Raw genomic sequence first — 10,971 nt, 5'->3', positions numbered from 1 at the left:
TAGCCCAGGTGCAGTGGCTCGCACCTGTAATCCCAGCACTTTGGGAGGCCGAGACAGGTGGATCACCTGAGATCAGGAACTCGAGATCAGCCTGGCCAATATGGTGAAACTCCATCTCTACTAAAGATACAAAAAAATTAGCCAGGCATGGTGGTGCGTGCCTGTAACCCCAGCTACTTGTAATCCCGAGGCAGGAGGATTGCTTCAACCCAGTGGGGCAGAGGTTGCAGTGAGCCAAGATCGCACTGCAGCACTCCAGCCTGGGCAACAAGAGCAAAAACTCCATCTTAAAAAAAAAGATTAAATCGTCTAATGCTGTATTTCCCAGCACATGTCCCCCTCAGTAAGTGACACATGACTACATCTGCCATGCTCTTCATCAGCCTCAAGCCTGGCCATCCAACAAGGCAGCAGATATATTCAGGCATAAAATATTTAAAGTCTCAAGAAATTCCCTGCTATAAGCATTCATGTTGATTCACCCAGCTTGGGTCATATGACCATCCTTGAACCTTCCCTATGGATGAGAGGATGGGCTACCATGATTGATCAATCTAGAGGCTCCATGTGGCATTGAGGTTGTAGGTCGGGAGATGCTAAGTTTACCAGTCCTAATGTATGTACATGACAAAGGCAAGTTTTCAAAGCAAGGTGTGGTGATGTGACCAGAAGAAAGGTAGAATGAGATGCTGAGCATGCCAAAAACAAAACAAAAAGTTACTTAGTTCCTCACTACATGATGTGTTCTCAAATGGTTCAATAGTTCAATGTTTTATCCTAGAGTTAAATATACACAGAGAATTGCAATAGAATATGGTAAGTGCAGTTGGAGTAGTTACTGTAAAGAAGGAAAAGATTTCATTGTTTCTCTTTTTTTTCTGTATTAAGTAGGCTGTAAAAGGCAGGGTGTATGGAACAGGAAGCAATGTGGGAAAAGAGTTCACAAGTCATATCTTAAAAATGAACGAAAAAGCTTGGCAGAAAAATAAGAGTGGAGGATCATGCAGGTGGAAGGAATGAAATATGCCAAGTCATTGAGGCACAAAACATCCTGGTAGAACATCCTTCCTATCCTGAATTCCCTAATTGGAGCATCTCCTTGGAGATACATCAAGTTTCAGAATGGACTAGACCCTACACATCTCTAGTCCTAATGCAGCCCAGTCCTAAGATGCTCCAAGTCATAGCAAATAAGAATAAACTGTGCACTTATGAAATCAGGCTGATCTATTGGCTTAGCTATTTTTCATTAATTTTGTGGTTACAGCTGCATCTACAGAAAAGGTTAGGATTTCAGTTGGGTAAAGGAGAGATAATAACTCTATATGGGAGAAAACAGGGAGGGTATATTAGATGATATTAGCAATCATTAAACTCAAGGCTTTAAATAGCTAAGCTAAATGATCATATATATTTACATATGTATATAAGTAATATTAATATATGTGGAGTACTTCATACGACTTTGTTATATCGAAAATACCTTTTATTGTACATATTTTATGCATATGTGCATAATATATATTACAATATCTTCACATATTAGGTATCATATATTATGTATATGTGATATTTACATATATATTACCTTATATTAGGAAGACATTTTTCACATAATGAATAGATGCAAAAGTGAACATTTCATACTGAATTCTGTGTTCCAAGGGTTCTAGTTATAACACAGCTTCAGTGTGTCTGAACATACACATTTTAAAAAATTAAACCTTGAGACCATCCTGGCTAACATGGTGAAACCCCGTCTCTACTAAAAAATACAAAAAAACTAGCCGGGCGAGGTGGCGGGCGCCTGTAGTCCCAGCTACTCGGGAGGCTGAGGCAGGAGAATGGTGTAAACCCGGGAGGCGGAGCTTGCAGTGAGCTAAGATCTGGCCACTGCACTCCAGCCTGGGCGACAGAGCGAGACTCCGTCTCAAAAAAAAAAAAAAAATTAAACCGTTAGCTTCTTTCTGACTGGAAGTGAATAGAAACCTGGAACACATAATTAGAAGCCCTTCTCATTCATTTTTTGTTGCATGTAGCTTTTCTTTAATAATATGAGTCTTATCGGGATCAAATCTTAAACTCAATAAGTAAAAAGCACAGATCACAGCTTACTGCCCTCGGCACCCTGGAAAAGCTGCTAAATTATTAAAGAGGCTCAGGCTGTCATTGCCACCTTGTTATTTTTATTTTCTTAAAGATGCAGGGAGCCTGCAGGTAAAAGCACAAAATTGCTTTCAGCACTGCCATGAATTTTGAAGGGCCTCCTGCACTGCACTGATCTCACATTGCAGAACAAACGGTTCAATGCTGTAACCCTGAGTCTCCTGCTACCATAGCAACCTGTTGGTTCAGAATGAATTGAATTATGAGATTATCACTAAAGAGGAAGGGAGGGGCTTCTGTTTTATTTACTTTTTCATCAGTTCACTGTGCAATGCCTATGAATGGGAAGAACAGAAGGGAATGATGTTGTTGTTTCTTTCAAAATATATGTTGTATTTTAAAGCTATCAGGATTATTAAATATCCATGTTAAGCTTATAAGGGTTAGTTTATCACTGTATCACTATGGGCAGTAGGGAACAAATTTAAAAAATCTTCATTATCTCATTGCAAATTCACTTCTTTTTAAAAATAATAGAATTTGGACAGTAGGTAGATAGGAAAATCATATCAACATGAAACTTGATCTCATCTGTTTCCCTGTCCATATGGGATAATTTTAGCATAAATTGGGATTTTTAAACTTAAAATAAACCTGAAGTGTTGGTTCATACCACCCACAGACTTCTAAACATTCCAATTCCCATGAAATGGCCCCAGTTAAATTGTACCCCATGACAGATGGAATCAGAACTTGTTGCTTCATTACAAACCACTTTCTCAAAATAGCTGCAGCATGAGAAATAATCCTGTTTGTAAATGGAACAAAAGTGCTTTCACAGTGCGGTCTGTTTATGGGGAAACCATTATATGCATCCCTTATAGCTCTCTCCCTATATAATGCCTAATATTAAGATTTACACGATGCAAATGATTAGTAATAGTTGTTGACTAATTGATTAGACAAATTTACCTTATATTTGACAACTACTTTGTTTCGGGGACTGTAAAGCCACTTCACACATATTGTCAATAAATCCTTACAACAGCCCTGAAAGGTAAATAGAATTCCCACCTTAGACCCAGCTAGATCCCATGCCTGTCAGGTAAGTAGGAAAGCCAGGATTTTACTCTTGCACCTTTTTATTATCCCCAAAATATATTCTTTAAAAGCTCCAGTGCATCAGATCAGAGAAGTTTCTGGAATGGAAATCTGAATGCTCTTTGAGCTGGGATGCAGGAATTGACATGCCAGTCAACATGAGAAAAGTTAAATTGTTATGTGGTGGGTCGAACTCACTCAGTAAGACATGTGTGAAGTTTTCGTTGTTCAAAATAGAAAGCTCTTGAGTGTTTCTGGTCGTCAGAATTAGAAAATCACAGTTAAAAGAGGATGCTGTGCGGGACTCTAGGCTAGGCTTTTAACTTAAATTAAGCCACATATTGAATTAGGTACCCTTGAAAGCATGGCACCATTTTGATATTTCAGATATTCTGAAAATGCCAAGGTCAAAAGACCATGCAGATGACCACGTGGAGTGCAAAGAGGAAGATATGCTTAATAATACTTGCTTATTTATTCAACACACAAGTTTTGAGCAGTTCACATGAAAGAAGCACAGGGTTGGACATTGTACAGGACACTGAAAGGATGTTCAGAACTGGTCCCTGACTTCAAAGAGCTTCTAAATTAATAGGTGGGACAGACAGGTCAACCTGCCTAGCCACAGCTGTGTAGCAAGACCAAGAAAAATAAATATTCAATGAAAATTTTAAAAAATACTGGGTAAGCCAAGGAGTACTCTCAGGGGAGGTAGCAGTGTGTGCACTAAACCTCAAAGGATGACTAAAATATTAGCAGCAGATAAAGGAGGGAGGAACCAAAAGCAAGATATAAGTATGGGCTGGAGCAGCAGGAGATACCACTGTGGCTATTACATCATTGTATTAGTCCGTTTTCACGCTGCTGATAAAGGCATACCCAAGACTGGGTAATTTATGAAGAAAAAGAGGTTTAATGAACTCACAGTTCCACATGGCTGGAGAAGCCTCACAGTCATGGCAGAAGAGAAAGGGACATCTTATGTGGTGGCAGGCAAGAGAGAAATGAGAACCAAGCAAAAGAGATTTCTCCTTATAAAACCATTGGCTCTCGTGAGACTTATTCACTACCATGAGAACAGTATGGGGGAAACTGCCCCCCAGATTTAGTTATCTTCCACCAGGTCCCTCCCACCACATGTGGGAATTATGGGAGCTACAATTCAAGATGAGATTTGGGTGGTGACACAGCCAAACTATATCAATTATTAAGTTTTAGCAGAGACACTGTAGTCTAGTATTTACCTAAGCCTTCCACCCCCTAAACCCACTGACCCTCTATGATGTCCAGAAGTCATCTCAATGATAATGCTTTAATAAAAGGGCATTAAGGGAAAAGAAAGACTCGGATAAAATAATAAACCTCAAGGTATCAACAATACATTTTGTGGTGAATATGTCCTGAAAATAGAAAACAGGGTGAATGTAGGCACATGCAAATGACATGGAAATTAACTATAAATACGCATGTGGCTTCAGTTCTCCAGAAAAAAATCTGCTGATGGTTGCTATAATAAACCATCTGGAAGGTAGATACTAAAGTCTGAACACTTGCAGACAAATTATCATCTTTGTTCCAAATCAAAAGGCTTAAAGTCACCAAGAAAACTCCACTGGCTTTTCAGTTCCCTAGTTCTTTTCACCCTTTAGAATTTCCTTGATCAAAGCCCACAGGGCTTCCCAGCCTTCCAACTGTGAAGAATAATACTCAAAGCATAAATAGCATTAGCCGTAGTAGCTACATATTCAGGCTGGCATAACTTTTATCAGCATGTGACTATTTCCATAGCGTTATAATAACAGTAATCTTTTTCTTCTATAGGGCAAAATAACTATAATTCTCACCTATATTGATAAAAATACCAAAATAACTGTAATTTTGTAATTCAAGAAAACTACAGCATCTTAGAGGATTGCCTAATTATGATCTGAGTCCTTCTAATAATGCATAAGTTAAATTGAAAAATATAGCTGGGCCCAGTTTTCACAAGCTTACAGCTCCTACCTACCCTCTTCCTGCTAGGTTAGAGAGGTAATTGAGCTCTAATGCTGCTGCTACATTTCCTTGGGGCAAAGCTAAAAGACTTGCTTAAGAAAGATACTGAAATCTGGATCAAGAATTTTATTTCCCCCACTAATTTCATTCTGTCAAAATTTAAAATGTCACCAAATCTATACTGATGTGCTGTAATAAAATTGCTACTTGATGTAACTGATGAAAAAAATTAATATAATACTTTATATAATAAAATTGTATACTTATCAAGTTTATTCTTTTAGTAAGGCTTTACTTTGTTTCATTCTTCTAGATTGAAAGTCAATCTCTATTCTTCCTATTGATATGGTCTGTATATCAGTTTGAATCAGGCATTCAAATCTCATGTTGAAATGTGATTCCCAGTGTTGGAGGTGGGCCTGGTAGGAGATGCTTGCGTCATGGGGAATGGAGCAGTGCTGTCCTTGAAATAATGAGTGAAGTTCTCACTCTCAGTTCACTTGAGATCTGGTTGTTTAAGAGTGTAGCACCTCCTCCCCCATTTTGCACGCATACTCACCACATGACACACTAGCTCCCCCTTTGCTTTCCACCATGATTGTAAGCTTCCTGATGCCCTCACCAAGAGCAGGTGCTGGGGCTATGCTTCCTGTACACCCTACAGAATCACGAGACAATTAAATCTATTTTCTTTATAAATTACTCAGTCTCAGGTATTCCTTTATAGCAATGCAAGAACCAAACAACACACTATTTTCTCTCCTTTTTCTACCCTCATTCCTTCATCCTCTATTCATTCATTAGGCCAATAACTATTTCCTATGCACTTTCTGCATTTTTGGTTACTGATCTAGAGAGCTAGAGATGCAACAATAAATAAAATAAACAATAACTACCCCCAGAAAGACTATATTCTAGTGATAAAGAAGTAGGCAATAACTTAGATATAATTGTAAGTTGAAAATGTTGGATGCAATACATGCTAAGGAGAAAAAAATTAAGCAAGAAAAGGGGATAGGAAAGGTGTGTAGGAATTAAAGTTGACCAAGAAGTCAATATTTCAACTAAGACTTGAAGGAAGTAAGAGAGAAAATCATGCAGCTATTTGGGGAGATAGCACTTCTGAAAGAGGAAACAGAAAATGCAGAAGTCTTGAGGTGGGGATGTGCTTGCCACTTTCAAGAACAGTGAGGAAGTCAGTGCACCTAGGAAGGAGGGTATAATGAAAAAAGTACAAGGAAATGAGTTCAGAGCTAGGTCATGTAGGCCGTTGTAGATCATGGCAATAACAATGGAAAGAGTACCAGGAAATGAGTTCAGAGCTAAGTTATGTACAACACTCTCACTCTGTATCCTCTAATCTAGGTTATAATTGGATTACACTAGTTGCTATGTTTAACATATAGGAAAAGTAAGAGTGGAAGAAGGAAAACCAAAAGGAAGATATTCCAGTAACTCAAATGAGTGATTATTATGCTTTATTGCATGTTGGCAACAGTGGGGGTGGTGAGAAAATGAAATGCAGATGTATTGTAGATTGACCCAACAAGATTTGATGCCAGATCATGAATGTATTATAAGATAAAGAGCAGTGTTCGGATGAAATAAATGAGTAAGAAAATACAGGTTTTGTTCTGAACAACTGAGAGAGAAAAGTCTGCAAGAGGAGCTGGAATTTTGCCAAGGAATAGGAAATCAGGAATTCTTCTATGGCTGTATGACATTTGAGACACCTATTGGACATCCAGGTGAGACTGTCATCTAGGCAGTTGAATGTATGAGTTTGGAGTTAATGGAAACATTATCAATTACACATACTGGACGTTGTTGGCCAATAGTTGGTGGTAAAAGCCATGAGGCTAGAACTGGATCACCTATGGAATAAGTGTGGATAGAATAGAGAAGAGTTCCAAGGTCTGGACTCTGGTCTCCAGTGTTTGGCCACTAGAGAGATAAAGACAAACAGCAAAGGAGACTGAAAGAGTAGCCATTGAGGTATGGAGAGAACCAGGCATATTTAGTGGCCAGACACCAGGCACAGAAGGTGTTCAAAGGTAAAAAGGTGACGATATTGTCTAATGCTGCTAAGTCAAATAAGATAAGAACTTGGAATTGGCCATCAGATTTGGCAATATGGAGGTCACCGTTTACCTTGGCAAGAGCCATTTCTGTGAAGAGGTGAGGTCAAAAGCCAGACTGAAAGGATTTGAGAATGGGAAGAGAGAATTTGGATAAGGACACACAACTCTTTACAAGAATTTTTCTGTGAGGGGAAGAGACATGGGGCAGTAGATATAGGACATCGTGGGGTCAGGAGAGGGTTTGTTTGCTTATTTGGCTGGTTTTGCAGATGAAAGAAAGCAGCCTATTTGTATGCTCATAGGGATGATGCAGTAGAGAGGGGAAAATTGATTCAACAAAAAGGGGGAAATTTACTAAAACAAGGTTCTAAAGTAAGCAAGAGGATAGATGTTAATAAGACAGGAGCACAGACCAGTCACCTCCCTTCTCCCTCAAAAAAGGAAACAGGAAAGCAGAGAGTGCATTGCCGATGCAGGTAGGTGGTGCAAAGTGGAGATGGGCATCTGTACATCTCTTCCTTGGGGTTGCTTTATTTTTTGGTGAAACATGAAGCCAGATAACCATTTGAGAATATGGAATGTGCAGACAGTGCTGGATATTTTCAGACAGCAGCAAAAGTGTGATATTATTGCCGAAGGAGTGAGAGACTGAATAGATGAGGGGTGTATGAGGATTATGGGTCAGCATTATGGTCCACTTGAGGGCAGTGAGCAAGAATTTAAATTGAAATTAGTCAGTGTTGTTATGTATCTTGCTTCTGCTATGCTCAGTTGTAAGACAGAAGGTAAGACAGGGTGGAGAATTGAACTTAACTAGAATAGTTGTTTAGCAAAGAGAATGCAGTGGAACATGAGAGACAGAAGAGAGTTAAAATGTTTACAAGGTAGTGATTACAATGACTCACCATGAAATTTATGCTTGACAAAATGGGTGATGAAGAACAAAAGAGATGCCGGAGAGTGGAAATATGGCAGGATGCCTGGATTCAATTTTGGGGGTGGAGGGATTATTAGAACTGAAGGACCAGAGGAAGCACACTGACACTAAAGAAGGCGACTGATAGAGTGAAATGTTTGGAATTGATATTTAGGATAGTTATTGGTAAGGAAAACATCAGGGGCATAACCATGTAAGTGAAGAGCTGAAAGAAAAATGGAGGCTGGGCTGGAAAAATCATCTTATGCATATTGAAATCAACAAACATTAAGGCAGAAGCAGTGCTGGAAAACGCAACAGTGAGCAGGCATTGCTACCTTTCAGGAGTGAGATGAAGTAACCCGGCACAGCAGATGACTGCAACCGCCTGCAGTAATGGTTGATGGCAAGAGATTCAGCATTGGATATTTTTAGGGAAGAGAGAAAAAAACTGTACTTTAATCAGAAGAAAGGAGCAAGGAAGAGGGATGCAGGGAAAGCAGCAACCTTAAAGAAGAGGTAGGTTTCCCCTAGAGCAAGTAGTTGAAGTGAGTATTCATAGAAGACGTTGAGGATGCAGGGTGTCGTGCTTATGACTAACCTTGAGTATCAAAGGGCATGTTGAGAAGGGTTATAGAATAAGGGAAGAAGGAGAAGTTTGGGTCCATGTAGTTCTCTAGAGGGACAGAACTGATAGGATATATATACATATATGAATTTATTAAGTATTAACTCACACAATCACAATAGGCCATCTGCAGGCTAAGGAGCAAGGAGAGCCAGTCCAAGTCCCAAAACTGAAGAACTTGGAGTCTGATGTTCAAGGGCAGGAGGCATCCAATATGGGAGAAAGATGTAGCCTGGGAAGGTAGGCCAGTCTGGTTTTCACGTTTTTCTGCCTCCTTTATATTCTAGCCACACTGGCAGTGATTAGATTGTGCCTACCTAGATTAAGGGCGGGTCTGTCTTTCCCAGTCCAGTGACTCAAATGTTAATCTCCTTTGGCAACATCCTCACAGACACACCCAGGATCAATACTTTGCATCCTTCAATCCAATCAAGTTGACACTCAGTATTAACTATCACAGTCCATGAAGGTGATATACAAAGTTTAGGGAGGTCTGAGTGTGAGGGAAGAGGCTGACTTAAAAGTCTTGGTATAAGGCCGGGAGCGGTGGCTCACGCCTGTAATCCCAGCATTTTGGGAGGCCGCAGCAGGCAGATCACGAGGTCAGGAGATCGAGACCATCCTGGCTACCAAAGGGAAACCCCATCTCTACTAAAAATACAAAAAGAAAAAAAAAATTAGCCCAGCGTGGTGGCGGGTGCCTGTAGTCCCAGCTACTCTGACAGGAGAATGGCATGAACCCGGGAGGCGGAGCTTGCAGTGAACCGAGATTGCACCACTGTACTCCAGCCTGGGCAACAGAGCAAGACTCCGTCTCAAAAAACAAAACAAAACAAAACAAAATGTCTTGGTTTAAGGCCGGGCACGGTGGCTTACGCCTGTAATCCCAGCACTTTGGGAGGCTGAGGCAGGCCGATCACGAGGCCAAGAAATCGAGACTATCCTGGCCAACATGGTGAAACCCCACCTCTACTAAAAATACAAAAATTAGCTAGGCGTGGTGACATGCTCCTATAGTCCTAGATACTCGGGAGGCTGAGGCAGGAGAATCGCTTGAACCCAGGAGGTGGAGGTTGCAGTGAGCCAAGATTGAGTCACTGCACTCCAGCTTGGCAACAGAACAAAACTCCATCTCAAAAAAAAAAAAAAAGTCTTGTTATAAAGGGCACAATCAGATTAGTACTAATTGTCCCCAAGCGGATGGGAGGATATTCTGTGAGTGAAGAGGGGAAGGAAGGGTTAGTAGGTAGGGGCTTGTGAAGAACATAAAGTACCAGGCTCCTATCTGATTCCTACTGATGGAGACAAGGACTCCTGCAAGGGGGCCTGTTGTAGTGCACATGCAGTTTTCTTCTCTTCCCAAAGTAGCCTGCAGTGGGTGTCTGCTTGGAGGTCTGAGCTACTCCTGACTTCTAATGAAGGAGGCTTCTGGGCAGGGACAGGGGCAGTGTTGCCCTAATTGCAACTAATTTGTCATCTACATCTTTGAATTGTACATAGAGCTTAATTTCTTATGTTAGGGAATTACACACTAAAGTACTTATGAAACTACAAAAAAAAAAAAAAACCCACCAACTTTGGATCAGAAGTAAGTAAACCTGATGAGTCAATAGCTGAAGATATGGTAGTACTGCAAAAAGGCAAAGGTGCTTGCTGACTGATGCCTAAGTGAGGTTGGGGAAGAATATGTATCTCAAATTAATACATCTTCTCAACTGCCAATCCTGATGCCTGAAATGTCTCCATTAGAAAATCCTGGAATTTCAGACCTAACTGAGGCTTTAAGAACAAAGCAGCATGGTGTAGCCAAGAGTGCAGGCTTTGGCAGCTCCTGGTTTGTGTATAAATCCCAGATAGGAGCCTCATTTGCTGTGGCGTGTCAGTTTCACTGCTTTCCTTGCCTGACCTCTCAGTAAACTGTTTAAACATCACAGTGAAGGCAAATTTCTTTTCGGTAGAGATGCATGTACCAAGTTCTTATTTCTGCTTAGGGCTACCATGGAAATATGCATGCAGTTGAGTTAGGATCCAAGGAATGAGTTATATAGCATGACACAGAAGATTGGACAGAGTATACAATGGGTGGAAGGTGTGTGTATACCCGCAAAGCGTGGCATATAAATATATTCTCTAAACTTTAAGCC

The sequence above is a fragment of the Trachypithecus francoisi genome, unplaced genomic scaffold (assembly GCF_009764315.1).
Source record: "Trachypithecus francoisi isolate TF-2019V2 unplaced genomic scaffold, Tfra_2.0 Lachesis_group13, whole genome shotgun sequence".
NCBI classification, from domain to species: domain Eukaryota; kingdom Metazoa; phylum Chordata; class Mammalia; order Primates; family Cercopithecidae; genus Trachypithecus; species Trachypithecus francoisi.
The sequence above is the reverse complement of the archived record's forward strand: the minus strand, read 5'-3'. Positions refer to the sequence as shown.